At 39.2% G+C, this 21,361-nt stretch overlaps 1 pseudogene; it reads right to left on the bottom strand.

The window, feature by feature from the left end:
* Positions 1-2,560: 2,560 nt before the first annotated feature.
* On the bottom strand, positions 2,561-3,200 carry LOC147618634 (ras-related protein RABF1 pseudogene; annotated as a pseudogene).
* Positions 3,201-21,361: the final 18,161 nt, after the last annotated feature.

The following is a 21,361-nucleotide window of genomic DNA, read 5'->3' as shown; positions in this document are numbered from 1 at the left end:
TTGCAATACACACAATGTCTGCACAACCAATCACCCTTCTTATTTCCAAAAACAGAGTTCTGTAGAGAATCGAAACATGCCCGCAATGCACGTGAACGCATGCGAACTGAAAAATGGAGGTCCAGACGCGCATGAAATATGATTTCAGCCTAAGAATATCTGTTCAACGGACCATATAGTTGTTGCCCTGTAGCTTTGCTCCCGCGAAGAAAAGTCCTTAATCGGAGTTCGTTTGACAGTGCCTCCTGAAGAGCTCCCGACAAGGGTGTAGTAGCCAACACAAAAGGGGAAGAGTAGATGAAGCTGTTACCCTTGTACTGCTTCTTGTGCTTTTTTTGCTTGTCGCTCAGCCCTTAGCATGAATGACGCTCTGATACCACGAAAAGATACAGGGAAGAAGAGAGCTTGAGCTCTTGCAAGCACACACACACTCACAAAAACCCTAGAAGAGAACACACAAAGTGAGAGGCTGAAAATTCTTCTTCTTCTTCATACAACAAAAGAGGTCTACAAAGAAGATAAAGTGACTAACACACAAAATAGAGTATATACAAGCAGTCCATAATATGAACACTCTAAGTGGAAAGGGTAGGTGTGGACTAGTCGGTGTAGTCTAGATGTAGAATCTCTGGCGGCGGCGAAGATATGTCGGTGCTACTTAACCCGCCAGTGATGTAAATGTCAAACGGTCACAACTCATGTTGAGCTTCACATCTCAACACCCATGAAGTGATAATTTTGGATCCAAAGGTAGAGAAATGCATCTTCATTGGTTATACTTTGGAGTAGAAAGATTACAATGTTATAACCCTGCCACTCATGAGATGTAGGTAAACAGAGATGTTAAGTAGATGTAAGAAGTCCCCACATGTAGACTAGTAGTCACAAGTGCTTAGGGGACCTAGATAGTCCTCTAGTAGTAGATCCAGCAGTGTAGTCCATGATCAGGTAGGTTGAGGACAAATATAGGTACACATGTGTTATACAAAGGGAAGGAAAAGGTAGATCAACGTTTTGTGCCTGATCATCTAGGTCACTCAAATGTGGATGGTGACTCTAGTGGCTCTGAGTAAAGACTTAATGAGGAGCTTAGAATTCCATTAGTGGTATCTCTAGGTACAAGGAGAACCAGGGTTATTTTGAGGACATTTGGTAGTGATCTAGGTGTATGCAGGTCTACAAGAGTTAGATACCCTATTGAGACAAGTTGAGATATGATGGATATATAGCCCATCATTATGCTTACATGGTTAAAGTAACACAAAAGTTGGAGCCCACTTGTTTTGAGTAAGCACTTGGAAATATAAAATGGGAAGGATTTCTTTGTGGCACCTAGCATAGCTTTATTTCGGTTTTCATTTGTGTATGGTAAGATTAACTATAATAGATTATTGTTATTATTATTATTATTATTATTATTATTTAATTAATGTTTTATCAATAATTCTCTCTTTTGTGTGTAGGTCCATGAAAATAGAAGACATCCACACTTCATGGTTAGTGTAGTGGTGGAGATGAGTTTGCACCATGTTGGGTGGTGACGTCACGCATTGCCCATGGTGATTGATAGCTCTAGGAAGCAGAAGCTTTGCTTCATTAGATCGATTGATTGGTTCTCATTGCTTTTACTACTTTTGATATTGATCTTTTTCATTGCAAAATGTTCTTTGCATGTTGATTTGAATATGTTATACTTATTCGATGATATTAGTAATACATACATGTGTTTATCATTTATTTTTCATTGCAATACAACGAGGATGTTCTTTGCATATTGATTTAAATATTGTTATACTTATTCGATGATATTAGTAATACATACATGTGTTTGTGCTTCTTTTTCATATATATATATATATATATATATATATATATATATATATATATATATATATATATATATAGAGAGAGAGAGAGAGAGAGAGAGAGAGAGAGAGAGAGCGTGTGTACACACACACACAAGAGAGTGTTTGTGTTGGTTATATATATATTTATATTTAAATGTATAAATATATGTATATATATCTTACCTTTCTCTCTCTGTCTCTCTCTATCTCTCTCTCTCTCTCTCTCTCTCTCTCAAAACACACACACACACACACACACACACATAAACACATATATTATGAGTTCTAGTTTTTTGTAGGTGTCTTTTTGCTTGATGATAGATGCGAATGCTTTAGCTCTATCTGAGAGTCAAAGAGAGAGAAAGAATGAGAGAGAGAGAGAGAGAGAGAGAGTTATAGAGAGTTAGAGAGAGCTGGTGGAAGTAGAGAGAAAGATAGTTTAAGTATTTTGTTTTGTTTTAAATGGGAAAGATAAAATGAGCTTGTTTTTAAAGGGAGACAAAGGAGAGGAGACGGAAGAGAGAGAAAAAGAGGGGGAGAGAGAAAAAAACGAGGGGGGGGGGGAGAATTAGTTTTTTTGTTTTGTTTTTAACGAAAAATAATCAGCTCGTCAAGGGATTGTTGTTGTTATTTACAATGCAAATACAATAATTAATGATTAAAAGTTCTCTATTCTAAGAGAGAGAGATCATCACACGAGTTCGTTCCTTATTCTAAGAGAGATACATCATCACACGACCTTGTGTGATGAGTCGCTTCCCAATCTCTTGAAAAAGCTCGCAGATATTCTCCGCCGTCTTGGCGGAAGTTTCGATGAAGAACATGCGGTGGCGGGCAGCATACGCTTCGGCGCTGGCGCCGGCAACTCTTCGAGCAGACTGTTCGAGGTCGACTTTATTGCCCACAAGGGCCATGACGATGTCTGTGCAGCCACTTCTTTGCAACTCATCGACCCAGAACTGCGCTCTGTGGAAGGATTCGCGGCGAGTGACGTCGTAGATAACAACGGCGGCAGCGGCGCCACGGTAGTAGAGGGGCGCCAAGGCGGCGAACTTCTCTTGGCCGGCAGTGTCCCATATCTCCAGCTTCACAGTGCTGGAATGCTCCGGAAGCTCCAGCGTCTTCGTCACGAACGCCGTCCCTACAGTGGCCGTGATTGTGAAAGGGTCGAACGCCTTGCCCATAAGCCTTCTCAGCATGCTGCTCTTCCCAACCCCGGTGTCGCCCAACAGCACCAGCTTTTGGGGCATGTGCCATCGCATCGCCGCCGGCGCTACTGCCAGCTCGTGTCCCGCGCTCTGATCAGCACTCTTTAGAGTGGAAGCAGCACAACCCATTTTATCACTCGCGATCCTGATCCATGCGCCCAGATCTGCCTTCAAAAGGCAAGTGCCAACCGTTTCCGACCTCGGTTGTTAAAGTGCTTTTCCCGACTCGCGTTACGCTTTTCTACCAGGGCTTGTGCTTTTTGAGTTACGTTTTTTTTTGGCATGATTTCGGGGTTGGTTGAGATAATTTGTCGTCTCTTTTAAAAAAAAACTTATCTATTAAATTGGTTTAGTTATAGATTGCCTAATGCCTATGCTTTAATGTAGGAAATCATAGGTAGGAGAGAGAGAGAGAGAGGGGGGAGAGGAGAGGCCTTGCATGTATAGAGAGATGGGAATATAAAGAGACAGAGAATGCATTCCACCTGAGTGTAGAGAGAAGAAGCAAGTGTAAAGAGAGAGAGAATGCAATCCAATTAGAGCATGTGTACATAGAGATGGATAGAGCAAGCGAGCGTAGAGAAAGAGAGAGACAGATAGCATTCCAACTTGCACTCCGTGAGAGAGATTCCCTCTCTGTGAAATAACATAGGAGAGATATTCATGTTGCCCTCTTCTTCTATGTCTTTCAAACATGGGATTAAAAGGAAATTCATTACCATCCATGGAGGGATCTATTGGTAAATTCACTAGATGATGATGAGAGATATTCATGTTGCCCTCTTCTTCTCTGTCTTTCAAACATGGGATTAAAAGGAAATTCATTACCATCCATGGAGGGATCTATTGGTAAATTCACTAGATGATGATGAGCCTTCCTCATGTTCTATCAATTGATTCTCAATGACATTGTCATCCACAACATTAACATTATGAGCATCTATTTAATTACCCTTCAAAGCATTGGGGATATTATCATCTTCTTCCACAACATCTTTATCTTCAAATATGTGTTTGCTTCGAGGTGCACTTGTATTACAAACCACTATTTCGAGGTGTAACTTGTATCTCATACCACCATTTCGATTGTGATGGAGCTAGTTGGAAGATAACTTGCTCCATATTTGTGTTTTCTCCTTCAAAACAAAAGGCTAATACATAAAAGAAAAATAATACACATTTTCGTAAAAAATATTACATGCTCACAATGTTGTGGTAGTACAAATGTATCACGACTATCTATTCGTAACTTTGTTAAGTCAATAGCAAAGGGTCCACTTTTATCTCTCCTGATGTTGCACTTGACCATTCTAGACCACTTTGAACGATCGAAAAATACGCTCCATGAAAAGGGGATGACCATGGGACCATAATACTCCAAATTTATGATATTACAATAAACATTTAAGTACAAAAATAATACAAAGAAAATAAATAAATAGGGTTATGTATGCTTTAGCATCCTCTTGCAACTTACTTACATGCCAATCACATCCTCTTGCAAACTTTATCTCTCACTCACACTGATCCTTTCATTGTTATCCCTTGTTTGCCTGAGAGTATTCTTTAGCCATCTAAGGGACATATCTATGGGGGGAGAAGTGTAAGCTGGGGCGGGTATATGTCTTCTATCAAAAAGCCTTCTAGCATTTGTTCTTTCCACATATGCCTCTTTACACCTATCAATCCATTTTTGCATTTCTAGAGAATTCAAGTTACAAATTTATTGATTTTATGTTGTAAAGATTCATTCATCTTACGAGTGGTCCCATTTCCTTTTAGTACCTCTCCAACTATATCATCATCATTGTTGTGCCAAAGTCAAGGCATATGCGGATATATTTGACTAAGAAACTTTGAGATATAGACCAGTGATTCTTGAACTAGCCAATCTTTTGCCATGCTCCCTTCAAGCCTTGCCCTTTCTCTCACAGAACCCTTTAAGGTCTTCATAAATCTTTTCAAAAAGAACATCCATCGATTATGGATAATACGATTACAACCCCATCTGCTACATGTACAATGAGTGTATTTGGATATAGTGAGAATAGATATTGGAAAAAGCTTCTTGATTAAGGACATTGCTTCTATCAAGTTGATTCTTACCTACTCAAACGATTGTAAGTTGATCTCCTTTGAAGAAATCCATCTTACTAATCCACTGATCTTATATATGGCAATCCTAATGTCTTCAGTTACATTGTCATTGCAATAGAAAGAATAAATTACAAAGTAACTCTATCCATAGATATACATTAGCAAGTTAAGACACTTTACTAGTGATGATTAAGGAAGTCTCATGTTAAGGCCTAGCCCCGACAAGCACTCCGGGGGTCCGCTCATCGATGGAAGATACATATAAGGCAACTACCCAACCATCGGTGCCACTTCGGTGCTCGAGGAGGAAAGTAGGAGGAGAGGAAAGAGGGGGTAAGGGTACCTAGATGAAGATGACAAGAAGATAAGGTAACAAGGATGAACTTGAAAAGGGATAAGGTAACAAGAGAAGAATGAAATAACATAAATGGAATAAATAGAAATAACTCATGCAAGGATTCTATGACAAAACAAGGACAAACTCTAATGCTCTCACCCTAGTAAGCAAGAGTAGCCCAAGCCACCAAGAATGTCAACCACACAAGCATGCAAGCATCTCTCACATGCAAGAGCTTCTAGTGAAAGACCTCACCTAGAAATCAAGAGCTAGAGGGATTTCCCAAAATGACACCAATGTGGTGGATTCCAACTTGGGCTAGAGAGAATGCCTTGGATCCCATCTTATGCTTATGTATATAGGAAAATGAGGCTCATGTCCTTGCCACATAGCAAGCATAGAGTGATCCCACATATTACAACCAATAGGGTGTGGGCATACCCATCACTCCTCAAACCATCCAAAATATGTGCACAAAGTAATACAAATTGTGTGCACACAAATGAGTGCAATGTGGGCTAGCCAAGGGGAAAAACCTCATGGGAAAAAGTGCCCTTGGATGAATACAAGAAGCTAAATGTGAGGTGAGGGATAAGAGAGAGATAAGAGAGAGATAAGTATAGGGGTTAACATCCTCCCACCTTTGAAGCACATCCGGTCCCTTGGATTTGAAAAGGGATGGGACTGAAGTGTGTCGATGAAGACAATATGAAAGGGTGTATGGATGAAGCATAAGCCAAAGGGGAATACAATATAGGTATGTACAAGGGGAAGATGGTTGTCCAAGGGAAAAAAACCCTGTGGGAAAAAAGTATCCAAGGACATGGAGGAATGACACGGAAGTCATCCCCTGGATCCCAAATAAAAATGGGAAACTCCATTAGCAGCTCTAGAGTACAATGTGATGAATCTATGCCAATGAAGAGGGTAGAATATATGTCAAAGCGAGAGGACCACCACCCGGATCCTAAACAAAAATACAAAACTATGGGTATTCTACCTGATGGTAAGCCAGGATCCCAAATGAATGAAGACAAATGGGGAACCCTAGCCAATGCCAATGTACTGCTCCAAAGTGAGAAAGATGTGGAAAATGAATGGACTATGGAGTAGAGGGACCTTTATAAATGGGGTGCCCTAGCTAATGCTAATGTATAGCTCCCAAGCGAGAAAGATGTGGGTAGTGAATGGACTATGGAGTAGAGGGACACCTTTGCAAAAGATGTGGGCATTAGGGAAAAGGTGTCTTGATCCAAAGGATCTGCAAAGGTGGGTACATAGGTCGATGTGATGAGGATAAGATCCTTGAAGCCCATGGAGTTTCGATGGAGCCTAACTCTGGTTTCCAAATGAAGGTGCTCCAAAATACAGCTCAAGCAAAAGCTAGTGATGAGTCGTATCCATAGCAATCTACACCTAGAGAAGATGGTGGAGTGTATAGAGGCTTTATCCCAAAATATGACAAGAGTGTTGAGATATCGAGCTCATCTAGTGAGGCGGTGGACACTGATGACCCGCATGGGGGATAGGCCCCACACTTACACCACTGGCATGGTTGGTGAGATCATGGGTGATATGCGGCCAGTGGGATGACAGGTGTGTGACAACCATTCTAGAGACTGGCATAGTTATAGCGCCAGCTCATTTAGTTGGGTTCACACTATAGAGAACCCTAGCATGTATTTGGTTGAGTACCTTTTCATATAGTGTGTACTCTTATCTTTGTATATGGTGTGTTGAGTGTTGTGTGAAGAAGAAGAAGATTTTCAGCCTCTCACCTTGTGTGTGCTCTTTTAGGGTTTTGTGTGTGTGCGTGTGCTTGCAAGAGCTCAAGCTCTCTTCCCCCCCTGCATCTTTCCATGGTATCAGAGCCTGGTTTATGCGAAGGGTTGAGCTGCAAGCAGTAAGAGAAGCACAGGAAGCGGTACGAGGGTAAGAGCTTCATCTACTCTTCCCTATTTAAGTTGGTGACTACACCCTTGTCGGGAGCTCTACGGGAGGCACTGGCAAGCGATCTCTGATTGAGGAGCTTTCTTCGCAGGAGTAAAGCTATAGGGCAACTATACTATCCTATTGGACGATATTTTTCGAGCCAGAAACGCGTTTCAAGCGCGTTAGGACCTCCGTTTTTTGGAAAGCAGGCAATTTCAAGCAATGCGGGTAAGTCATCGATTTCATGCAGAACTTTGTTTTAAGAACTGCCATTAGGGAAAAAGGGAGATCATTTTGGGGCCCTGTAAGAAATTCACTATTTTTCGATTTATTTCTCTCCTAAAAGACCTCAAAAATAATAAAATATGGAAACGTGGCTCAGAACTGTCAGTAAGGACTACCGAACTGTCAGTTCAGAAAAGAATAAGATAATCTTTTGTCTCACTAACACGATTTTGCATTAAATATCTCCTTAGTTTTTTTTTGTTTCCCGAAGATTTCGCATCTCTTTTGACGACGTGTGTGTGCAGGCCTCTCATAAAGAATCCATCACTGAACTTAATGATTGTATGGATACCGCCACACTTCCACGATTCATGTTACAAAAAGACTATGAGATTGACAAGCAAACTTTGCAACCTCAGAAGCACAAAAAATGGCCGATACTAGTGAGTCACAATCTCAGAAGAAGCGATTACACCATCTTCACATCGACTTAGAAGAACAATATGCTCCAGCACAAAAAAGACGAAAGGATACGGTGCTGAATGCTCAACAACGGGAAAATATGAGAAGAGAAGGGCTCCAACATATTGACTTATGGTGCGATGGAAGCATATATCCAAAATGTCTAGTAAAAAACTCTACACCTCCATTTGTCAATCCAACCACACTACTGAGGTTTGCGCGCGATGGACAAAATGGACTTCTTGGTTATATTTCAGCACAGTCTGCATTTGCAGAAACATATAAAACGATGTACCTACAAGAAAAGGGGGCCAGGATTCAAGAGATAGCCATTCGTGCAAAATTGGAGCAGCAGTTTGCAGAATGAAATTGAGGAGCATTCAAAGAGTAAAAAAGAGTTGACAAGATCAAGAAGGAAGAGAATTGTGCTTGGAGACAAACAACGAAGCAGGAAGATTAAAAACATTGCAAATTTGAAGGCTGGGACTGGTGGATGCAAGCGAAGAATTCAGGAAGCAAGACTAGTTTGTAATTTTTTATTTTTTATACTAAAAAATGCTCTCAAATGACTATCTATTTTGTCCATTAACGCAAAACAAGATTGGAAGTGTTGAATAATATAGGCATATTGTGTTGTTACTATAGGAAACTATTGGAGCCTGCAAAAGAAAATATGGATCCCAACCTTCTTCCAGTTAAACAAATGAAAGGATTGCTTTCTTGTGGTGTAGTAAAAGGTTTGATTGAAGAAAAAAAATACAAAACAATCAAACGCAATGTTGTAGAGGACTTTATATCCAATAATCAAGTTGATGGTACTACAATCCAAGAGGCTCTTGATGTTAGTGGAGTTAGCAGGAAGGGATATAGTTTGATTTTCCATGCGATATCCTCAACTTTGAGAGATCAAAGGATTAAACGAGTTTTACTGCCAAATCCAGCAACCGTGTGGAAGAGAAGAGGTCATTTGAATGAAAGTATAGATGAGTTTATTGGACAATATATCCATATTGAAGAAATATTTCATGGTGGTAAAGGAACCACTGTGTATGACCCTTAGAACAATATATTTGTAGATCTACAACAACTTCAAAGAAGACAGAGATAAAGTTGACCCTGACTTCAAGGCCATTCTTGACATTCCACTATGTAATGTTCACATATGCACATTGCATGCTCTATGTCGAATTATTGAGAAATTGGTATTTTTGTATATTGGATTTGCTTGGAAACTCCGTCCCGAAAGAAATAGAAAGGATGCTCTTCATGCATTGGAAAAAGTGTTATCCGATATAGGTCTGCATGGAGGTGATGTTCATATCACAAAGGATTTTAAAAAGTCTACCAATGGCAAGGAGGTACCAATCAAGCCCTCTATTGGTGGTGTTAAGGCAAGAAGATTCTTGTCTCGACCCAAACACAGTAGTAAGCAAGTAAGGCAAAGTAGAATAGTTTCAAGGATTAATTATGGATTGTGGAAGCAAGTCCATAATGCCGTGAAAGATCATGAGGCAGATGGGGAAGCACGAAATGTGAAGGCAGAGGTGTGGAGGTCTCTTGATCAACTCTTCATGTTCTGTGACAATGTAACATGGACAAAGAGTGATAACAAGAACTTTGAAGAGGCAATTAAACATTTTGGGAAGTCAATGAAAGACGCGTGGACAGCCTGCAATATAACTCACTACATGGTAAAGTGATGTCTTCTTCTTTTACTTAAGTGTGATCCTCTTTTCTTTTATAACTTACTATGCATTCTTATGTCTCTGTGAAAACAGCATATCATCTACAACCACCTTCCCTTTTTTGTCAAAAAGTATGGATGCCCAGCAATTTGGTCTATCCAAGGCATGGAGAAGTCTCACTACATGGCACGTAATGCATTTTTCAGACACACACAACACTATGGAGGGAGTCAAAAGGCAAATAGTCTGAAGGAAGTCTTCCAATGGTTTTACTGAGGCATTCTACAGAGGCTGCATGCTAAAAGAAAAGTTGCTAGTTCCAAAGTCAAGCTTGCTTTTATTCTAGCCCAAAAGCAAAGACGAAGACAAACTTTGGACAATTCAATGGCAGCAGAGAGACGTAGACAATGGAGGGATTCGAAGATATTTAGAAACCATAAATGGACAAGTAAACATGAATAGCAGTTTGTAACTTATTGGTGTTATGTCCACATGTTTTCAAACTCAATCAATAGATTTTTATTCTGTGGAACAAGTGACTCTTGGTGTTATGCCTATATGTTTTGAGACTCCATCAAAAGTATTTCTTTTGTGAAACATGTGATCTATATTAACAAGCATCAATACATCCATGAGCTACACACAAAAAATTCAATCAATACTACTTAATTATGCTAGACACACTATTGATCCTTACCAATAAGGTACTGAGTGTCAAACGCTTTTAGAAGCTACTGAGTGTGGGAAGAGTACTGAAGTGTCGTACGGTGATGGGACAAATGCAAAAGGGTACTGATCGTCCATACGGACAAGGAACTGATGAGGATCAAAGACTTTGTACAAATCAGTTCAACTTCAACATAATGTTTGTGCTATATTTGATGACTAAATCCTATTACTCCCAGGGCCTGCCAGTCGGAACTCTCTTTTTGAACTTGATTGGACTCTTTTTCTTCCTTGTTGGCTTGATGTCGACTGTCTGTTTATCAATGCTTGCCTCTGTTGCTTGTTTGAGAGGGGTATCCTTGTCTTTAGCTATCTCCACGTGTTCTTCTTCTTGGATTGTGTGGCCTGATGCAATCATGGGTGGCTCTCGAAACCTTATGAGCTTGTGTTTTCCATAGCCCTCCAGACATTTGGGCTCCTTAACACCACATGCTAATGCATAAGAAGTGTAAGACAAAAAGTAAGAGGCCCTAGAGGCCTGCTTATTCACATAATCCCCAAATATATCTATGGCGGACAACCTCTCTATTCTTCCTGCCTCTGTCAGTTGTTTGAAGGTATCCCAATGGTCTGAAAGAAAATCTCTGTGATGCTCCAATACAGAGCTCATAGTGAACTCCCTGTTGAAAATACTGTGGTATATGTGGAAGTTCCTCTAAGCCTTGCACTTGTGAAGAAAGTCAAATAGGAGTAAATCTGGATATTTGTCCTCTTCTGGTTCCCTTTGTTTTGAAAGGGAAGACTCACCTTTCTGCTCCAGTCTCTTGCTTTTCCTGAACAAAAATTTATATATCATGAATTCTATATGCTGACATATGCAATCAGGGAATGTATAGGATATCACCAAACAACTCTCTTCATGAGCACACATGAATCACCTAGTGATTGCTGTGGTCTGAGTATAGCAGCAGAAAAGTCCAGCTTCCTCTTGAAAGGAGGGGCCTGAGAATCAACTGTTCCAAAGCAAAAACTTTTCTCATCACATCAAGAAAGAAATCCCCAGGGACATGGAAAGCAAAACAATGAGAGGAAGAAGTGAAAACCAAAAGGGACACAAGAATTTGCAAGAAAACGCGATGCAGGGCCATTTGGAAAATGTCAAGTACTCTCCTCGCATTTTGTTGCAAATTCTCCATTTCTATTGACATCCATCTCCAATCAAATGCTAGGAACATCTTATAGTGTTCTGGACAGTAAATGATACTAGGAGGAATTTCCCAGGGCAAAAGAGAGCAAAACAAAGAGGAAGAAATGAAAACTAAAACTAATATAAGAATTTGTAGGAAAACGCGATTTAGGCCATTTGGAAAATGTAAAGCACTCTCCTCGCATTTTGTTGCAAACTTCTAAGTCCTATTCATATCCATCTCTAATCAAATCCTAGGGTGATGTACCAGATTCCTAGGCAGTAAGATTCAAGAATTCTATAGATGGAAGAAATATATATCAAAAAACATTGAAAAGAATATAGATCTCTGACCTTTCTTTTCCTCTTCCATACTGTTGGAGTTGCCCTGGTGATTCTCCTGCTCTCTTCCAAACTTGAGCTGCAGCCTAGGTAACCTGGAGATCTGGCAGTGGTAGTAGTCTTTAGGCAGGTTGCAGAGTGGATGGAGTGTGTTGGGTAGGAAGTGATCAGAGGGGGAAGGAAAAGGATGATGGGAGGGTGCTGGCAGGGATGGAAGACGGGGAGAGAAGAGTGTTAATGGATCTGATTATGAAATCATGATTGACACAATTTCCAAGGCAAAAAGTGACTTTCACACATGTCAAATTTCAAATTCCAAAAGATCTGGGTGGGATCCACACGTGTGAAAAAACGACTACATTCCACACGTGTGGTCTACTTTATTTGTATTTTGCAATAATCTATTCACTCCTGTTTAATCTCTCCTAACTCAGCTCTCTTGCCTCTCTACCTCCCTACTCTACACCATCAGCATCCTGACCAGCAGCACAGGTTCATCCCCAGCACAGGGTACTCATCACCAGCACAGCACACCTACAGATAGCTTCCAGGTCAGTAAGACACTCTATATCCTTTTCTTCTTGTTTAATAGTATATTAGTGTAAGATTCTCCCCCAGCCTTCGAGGTATACAGGAGTAAGAATCTCCCTTTCTGATCTTATAATTATTCTCTCTCTAAAATAAAAGAAAGATTCTGTTTAAAAAGGGAAGACACTTTCCCCAAAATACCTTCTCAGGAGCCCACTTGTTTTAAGGATTCAAAACGATGAGTTCAGAAGTGAGAATCGGTATTTTGGATACCAAGGTTTTAGTCATCAGTTAAAAGACTGCCTGACTCCTACCATGGAAAGGGCACAAGGAAGTCTAGAACCCAAATTCAGAGACCAATTCCTTCATACCAATCTAATCAGGGTCCGTCTCACGGACAAGATTGCTTAACTCCATTAACTAGGTCCGACCCATTGATTAGGGTCGAGATGACCAGTCAAATGCTTGGCGACTTAGAGCATCAGATGCAAGCAATTCATAAAGATATAAACGCTGCCTAGGATTGACAGAGACAATATACGGATAAGAAGAGGACAATCAGAGAAATCAAAGAAGCAGTTATAGTCTTCAATTGAATACGGACCAAAAGAATTTCTTTATCTCTAGGGGAGTATAAGTAGTTATCCCCCAGATATTGTGGACCAAAGGAAGTAAGTGACTTAACCTACGAACTTCTTTTATCTCCTCATCTCAAAGTTCTTAACGCCTTCTATAGAAATATGTGCCAAACCCAAATCATGGAAAGACGGTAAAACTTCAGTGGCAAGATACCATTGGCTTCTAGGTTACGCTAACTCCTTCCTTTATATAAGTCGTAACTTTTACTTATCGCTCACAGTAATCTTACTTCCATCGATCTCCTTCTTCTTAATCTCCTTCATGGCTTGGCAACAGGAATTAGTTTTATCCATGATGATTTCTCACCTTCAAGACGCAAGAGAGTCTGTGAAGAAAGATTTTATAGAACAGTATGAGCGCTCACTTTTCCCTCACTTGGGAACTTCTGTAGCGCAGACAAAATGGCGGACCTATCAAGACATAACTAGGGTAACACCCTGGGGTCAGCAGCACTTTCGTAACAATGTCCGCTTGGCCATGGTTATTGAAGCTTTGGGTTTGGGTCCCCGATACTACTGCGTCATGAGATCAAGACATCTTGGGTTTTCTGAGCGGGTCTTCTTACTGGCGTGTTTTCTTCCTCATCAGAAGATATGTCTTTACCCCGTTTTTGGCTTGCCTCTCAGAGGCCCTTTTGTTAGAACACCTCATACCACTGAGATAGGTGCGGCAATAACCAACAGAATTATTCCCATAGATGAGTTACCTTATACGTACGCAGCTTGTGAGTGCTGCTTTTGTGATCATATGATGGACGGGCTTATGGAAGTGTAAAGAGTTCTTCTATCTTTACTGTATAAATTTCGAGAATGAATAAAGTTTAAATCTTGTTCTTATCTTGAATTTTACTCTCTTGAGACTTTTTTTAATTGGTGGTTAATCTTAATTAAAAAATTTTCTCTCAGTCTCATACTTGTGCATCTTGCGAAATTACCCCCAGTTTACGAGATGAGGGCATCTCGCGTTTTTCAAGTGGGAGAGAATGTAAGATTCCTCCCCAGCCTCTCAAAATGTCCAGGATCTTCTCCTGTAATCAATCCCTCTTTAGAAATATAAAAGACTTGTTCCTAACTGTTTTAACCTAGAGAGAGAGAAAATATTCTAGAGAGAGAATATTCAGAATTTTAATATTTTTGGATAGAAAATTATCTCATCTTATTAAAATAAGTTCCCCTGAAACAGAAATTCAAAAAGAACTTTCCAATGTGCAATTGGAATTAATTAGAAATGGGTATAAAGGACCTTAGCCTAAGGGTCTAGATTTTCAGAAATTTTTGGATTATGGTCCAATTAAGGTTCCTATGGGCCAATAGCATCAATCCATGTGTAGGAAGGAGATAAATCCAATTTGTAAAGAAGATACCCAAAAAAATGAGTAAATGCTCACATAAGATGAAGAGTTGAAAATGTACAATGTTTATTAGTAAAAAACTATGAGCAATATTAAAAATATGAGATATGTAAGGAAGGGGAGTTCTTTAAAGGAGGTGCATATTTCACATAAGATGAAGAGTTGAAAATGTACAAGGTTTATTAGTAAAAAACTATGAGCAATATTAAAAATATGACATATGTAAGGAAGGGGAGTTCTTTAAAGGAGGTGCATATTTCACATGCTTGAATGAGTTTTAAACTCATAAAAATTGAGATATTTCATCTCTCCTCTCTCCTAATTCAAGTCTAGTTCCAAAAAGTTAGCTTAACTGACCTAAAAATGGTCAAAAATTGACCAAACTGATTTGGAAAATTCTAGAATCAGTTTGTTCAATTTTTGACCATTTTTAGGTCAGTTAAGCTAACTTTTTGGAACTAGACTTGAATTAGGAGAGAGGAGAGATGAAATATCTCAATTTTTATGAGTTTAAAACTCATTCAAGCATGGGAAATATGCACCTCCTTTAAAGAACTCCCCTTCCTTACATATGTCATATTTTTAATATTGCTCATAGTTTTTTACTAATAAACCTTGTACATTTTCAACTCTTCATCTTATGTGAAATATGCACCTCCTTTAAAGAACTCCCCTTCCTTACATATCTCATATTTTTAATATTGCTCATAGTTTTTTACTAATAAACATTGTACATTTTCAACTCTTCATCTTATGTGAGCATTTACTCATTTTTTTGGGTATCTTCTTTACAAATTGGATTTATCTCCTTCCTACACATGGATTGATGCTATTGGCCCATAGGAACCTTAATTGGACCATAATCCAAAAATTTCTGAAAATCTAGACCCTTAGGCTAAGGTCCTTTATACCCATTTCTAATTAATTCCAATTGCACATTGGAAAGTTCTTTTTGAATTTCTGTTTCAGGGGAACTTATTTTAATAAGATGAGATAATTTTCTATCCAAAAATATTAAAATTCTGAATATTCTCTCTCTAGAATATTTTCTCTCTCTCTCTCTAGGTTAAAACAGTTAGGAACAAGTCTTTTATATTTCTGAAGAGGGATTGATTACAGGAGAAGATCCTTGACATTTTGAGAGGCTGGGGAGGAATCTTACATTCTCTCCCACTTGAAAAACGCGAGATGCCCTCATCTCGCAAACTGGGGGTAATTTCGCAAGATGCACAAGTATGAGACTGAGAGAAATTTTTTTAATTAAGATTAACCACCAATTAAAAAAAGTCTCAAGAGAGCAAAATTCAAGATAAGAACAAGATTTAAACTTTATTCATTCTCGGAATTTATACAATAAAGATAGAAGAACTCTTTACACTTCCATAAGCCCGTCCATCATATGATCACAAAAGCAGCACTCACAAGCTGCGCACGTATAAGGTAACTCATCTATGGGAATAATTCTGTTGGTTATTGCCGCACCTATCTCAGTGGTATGAGGTGTTCTAACAAAAGGACCTTTGAGAGGCAAGCCAAAAACGGGGTAAAGACATATCTTCTGATGAGGAAGAAAACACGCCAGTAAGAAGACCCGCTCAGAAAACCCAAGATGTCTTGATCTCATGACGCAGTAGTATCGGGGACCCAAACCCAAAGCTTCAATAACCATGGCCAAGCGGACATTGTTACGAAAGTGCTGCTGACCCCAGGGTGTTACCCTAGTTATGTCTTGATAGGTCCGCCATTTTGTCTGCGCTATAGAAGTTCCCAAGTGAGGGAAAAGTGAGCGCTCATACTGTTCTATAAAATCTTTCTTCACAGACTCTCTTGCGTCTTGAAGGTGAGAAATCATCATGGATAAAACTTATTCCTGTTGCCAAGCCATGAAGGAGATTAAGAAGAAGGAGATCGATGGAAGTAAGATTACTGTGAGCGATAAGTAAAAGTTACGACTTATATAAAGAAAGGAGTTAGCGTAACCTAGAAGCCAACGGTATCTTGCCACTGAAGTTTTACCGTCTTTCCATGATTTGGGTTTGGCATATATTTCTATAGAAGGCATTAAGAACTTTCTTCCTTTGGTCCACAATATCTGGGGGATAACTACTTATACTCCCCTAGAGATAAAGAAATTCTTTTGGTCCGTATTCAATTGAAGACTATAACTGCTTCTTTGATTTCTCTGATTGTCCTCTTCTTATCCGTATATTGTCTCTGTCAATCCTAGGCAGCGTTTATATCTTTATGAATTGCTTGCATCTGATGCTCTAAGTCGCCAAGCATTTGACTGGTCATCTCGACCCTAATCAATGGGTCGGACCTAGTTAATGGAGTTAAGCAATCTTGTCCGCGAGACGGACCCTGATTAGATTGGTATGAAGGAATTGGTCTCTGAATTTGGGTTCTAGACTTCCTTGTGCCCTTTCCATGGTAGGAGTCAGGCAGTCTTTTAACTGATGACTAAAACCTTGGTATCCAAAATACCGGTTCTCACTTCTGAACTCATCGTTCTGAATCCTTAAAACAAGTGGGCTCCTGAGAAGGTATTTTGGGGAAAGTGTCTTCCCTTTTTAAACAGAATCTTTCTTTTATTTTAGAGAGAGAATAATTATAAGATCAGAAAGGGAGATTCTTACTCTTTTTTACCTCAAAGGCTGGGGGAGAATCTTACAATTAGGGTAAGGTACTGAGTGATGTGATGTAGCTTAGATATTATGATAAATATTATATGCATTCCTTAGCTTTTTCCACTGCAAAGAGAAGCAGGAAGACTTTTGAATTGGGCTTGTTGAGTGAGAGCTTGATCACTTCTTGCCTTCTATAGACTCAATCCATCTTGCACCAAGTTGGAAACACACTGAAATGACTGAAGGCATGCTCCAGTATGCTGCCTCAAGAATTTGCAGTAAAACGCGAGGAGGGGGCTTTAGGAATCTCAAACAGCCCAAATCGCATTTTGTTGCAAATTTAAAACTGCTGCTTCATCCACCCCTATCATTGTGATTTTGTGTCTTTCTAGGCTATTCAAGGCTGTATACTCCTTGCATAAACTCAATCGATATTGTTTGTAGTTGTAAAGACAGAGAATTCACTGTAGGAATGTAATAACATGTTGTTTCAAGTATTTGCAGAAAAACGCGATGGTGAGCTGTTAGGAATTTCAAATTATCAAAATCGCGTTTTGTTACAAATTTATAAATGTTGCTTTATCCACCTTGTCATTGCCTTCTTGTATCATTCCATGTTCTCCATGGTTGTAATCTTTTTCCACTGCCTTGTATGCAGCTTTTCAGAGTGATGGCAAGAACCAAGGCAACTGCAAGGAGGGCTGGCAAGGGGCCAGGGCTTACAGCAGCAGCAGCTGGGGCAGATATCAAGGGAAGAGTTGCACATGGCAGGAAGGGGAAGCCAATGAGCCTGCTCCAGCAAAAGTCCAAGAGATTGAAACATTCTGCAGGTGTGCTAAAGGAGATTAGGAAGCAACAAAAAGCTATAGGCTTTGCAATCCCCAAGGCACCTTTTCAGAGACTAGTGAGAGAAATATGTGATAGTTGGCACCTTGGTTTCAGGTGGAACAGGACTGGCATTCTTTCCTTATAGGAAATGGCAGAGGATTACTTGGAGAAATACTTTGAAGATGCAATGCTTGTAGCAGCCCATGCTCACAGGGTAACTCTGATGGCCAAAGACTTCAACACTTTGTCCAGAGTGAGATGGAGGTATGACAAGCTGGTCCATCCTGTGGAATGGCAGGACATAAAAATGAGAGACATATTATTAATTCCACCTACAAGAAAATTGAAGGTAGATAAGGTGAAGGTTGTTGAAGTAACCCACCAGAGGGAAAGTTGCTTATGAGGAGTCACTGAAGCAGCAAATAGAAGAATCCAAATCTGCTATAGATGTGGAGACTGTACAGATGGAGCTGTAGATACAGAGAAGGTTGCAGGAGCTGGGCCCTAACATAGTTGTCCATATTGAAGATGAAACTTCAGAGAATAATTTTGAATTGACAAAACCATGCTTGGCAGCATTGGCTCATAAGAATGAGTATTGCTCAGATACTATCATTCTTGCAATGCTCTAGTAAGTGTCTTTTATTTTACATTTGTTTGCAAAACAATCCTTATTGTACCTCCTCCTTTACACCCTACCCTAATTATTGTTTTGTCCAATGTAGCATGATGAGAAGCTGGCTAAACCATGCTGTACAGCATACAGTTCATATTATTGATCCTGCCATTTCCTTCAAGTTAAGAGATCCAAAGGAAACTCCCATGGATATTTCCAATTGGTTCAGACATTGTGATTTTGATCATGTCGATATTTTGCTACTTCCATACCATAACAAGTATGTGGGTGACTGCTTCTTTTGGGATTTTTCTTCAAGATTGAGAACTCTTGTAGCCTTTGATTTCTTAATGCTTTTTTCCTTATGTAGTGACCACTGGAGCTTTGCTTCTATTGACATCCAGCAAAAGCAATGCTTTTTATTCAACTCTCTTAGAAACACACACACAGAGGTGAAATTGTAAGTGGTTTGTGTGCTATTTTTAACTTTAAACTTCATTATTTTGATTTAATGCACACTAACTGAATTATATATATTGCAGTTGTATTAGAAGGCTTCTAGATGCATTGGATCACTGTCCTCCTAATGTCAATCTTTTGGATTCAATAGAGCCAATAGATTTAGAGGTAGAAAGTCGTTCCCTCTACTGATGTCTATTTCATGCTATGCCTTTGAACTTATTGAATAATTTTATTTTGTTCAGATATTAACAGTTTCTAACATATCTTTCCAACTATCCAGACACCACAACAAGATGATTCAAGTAGCTGCGGCTGGAGAGTGCTGATTAGTGCCAAATATATACTTTCAAGCTATTTTGAGATAGGACAGCCAGAGCTTGTAAGAAAAAATAATTTTCATTTAGCTTCAAAAAATTTGATATTGGTACAAAGTGTTCTAAATCATCATATCTCATTGCAGATGAGAGAAGATAGCTTCAGCTCGAACTATGTATATAGTTTCAGAGCTGATATAATTTGGAAGTTTTTGAAGTATGCCTCCCCCAAACCTATTGTACCAGCTACTGTCGAGTTGGGTGAGAGCTCTAAAGTCCGAGAAGGTGTCATACACCTTGATGACACAGATGATGCGGATGTGGTGCCACAGGAACAAGGACCTAGTGCTGATGAGGAGAAGCCACAAGAACAAGGACCTGCTGTGCTGATGTTATTGAGGAGATGCTGGAGCAGCAACAAACAGATGCTCCAGGGGCAGTAGAGGAGACAATGGAGCAGCACCAAGAGACTATACACGACAGGATGGAGCAGCAGAAAATAGATTCTCCAAATAAAGATGATACGCGGTGAGCTTGGACCATGTAGAGCAGCCTCTAGATTAGCATGTACATAAATAGAAAATTGTTGTCAAGAATATGTTCTACATATATAATTAAACACTTCTGTACAGAATTTTACTTTATTGAATATAATACCTTTGTTTATGGAGTCTGTGTTATCTCAATTTTCAAATTTTCAATGTCTTTGCATTTTATTGAACTCTCTCTTCTTTTGAGCACCTGCAAAAAAGCAATATGAAACAATAGGGTAAAGTAAACTAATAGCAGTGCTTAATGAGACTAGGATAAGTCAGATGGTATACCTTCTTATTGTTGTAGATAAATAAAAAGTCCTTTGAAATAGAACTTCTGTCTCAAATAGAATGTCATTGTGCAATTGAGCTAGGGAGCAACATTGTCTTAATGAGATATTGACTAGCACATCACCATTCTCAACAACATCAATATCAAGAAGTTTATTTTCTGCACCAAAAGAATCTTCATCTTGATCCATTGGGACTAGTTTTGTACCTAGCATTCAACTGCGCTTATAATAAAAAGAAAAAATAAAATTTTATGATGCAACCATGTACTTCAGTTGCATAGAAGGTTGGACAACCTCACAAAACACTGAACTACATGTCTTCTTATCCCAACCTTTATCCAAAAATTGTGGCATGCATGCCAGACTTGTTGCTTTAACTGTGAACATTGTTTTTGAAACCTTCACTGGAAAGGTATTAAACAAGTCTACAAAAACTGTGAGAGGCATATGCATAAAGAAATTTTTATTATCCTTGTGGCAATATTGGGCCTCAGAGCTTTTTGTACTTCTTTGAAAAGCTTGGCCCTATATGCCTCTGTAACACTAAAATGTGGGAGAGGCCAATCCACCACTGAATTCCGGAAGGTCTTGTTTTCTTAACACACCATGTATGTTTGCATTGTCTAGCAACTGATAAAAATGATCAGTAAAAAATATACCAGATTGAGCTAGCTCTGTTGCACATCGACCTTGGTATTGTTATTCTCCTATCGATCCATGCAAAACATCTATAAATCCTAGAATACAATCGATGTTTTGCCATGTCTCATACGATGAAGGGTATAAATCTGAAATAAAATAACACAAGAATGTCAATAACCAAAGAAAGAAAGCTTTATCTTAAAAATCCATACACCTCATAAAGAATAAAACCACAATAGAAAAATATACAATTAGGCCTGTGTTGCGGAAGATCATTTGGATAGTCTCGCAAGACAAGTTCTTTATGCATGTACACATGCTGAATCAAAACTTCTTTCACCGATATCTTCCCTCTGGTGATTTTAAAATCTCGTACTCTTCCCTTCCATGATGCCAAGAAAATGTTTTTTGTCTGGGGTCTCTTTCTTTTGCTAGGTTGCATGAGCACCCATGCTCCTTTCGAAACACTAAACCTTTCCCAAGTTCCTTCCGTTTTGACTGTACTTGAATTCTCTACCGAAGAAATAGAAGAAGCAGTTCA

This window comes from Cibotium barometz, chromosome 34 (assembly GCF_041138505.1).
Source record: "Cibotium barometz isolate CiBa-2024 chromosome 34, ASM4113850v1, whole genome shotgun sequence".
NCBI lineage: Eukaryota > Viridiplantae > Streptophyta > Polypodiopsida > Cyatheales > Cibotiaceae > Cibotium > Cibotium barometz.
The sequence above is the reverse complement of the archived record's forward strand: the minus strand, read 5'-3'. Positions and strand labels throughout refer to the sequence as shown.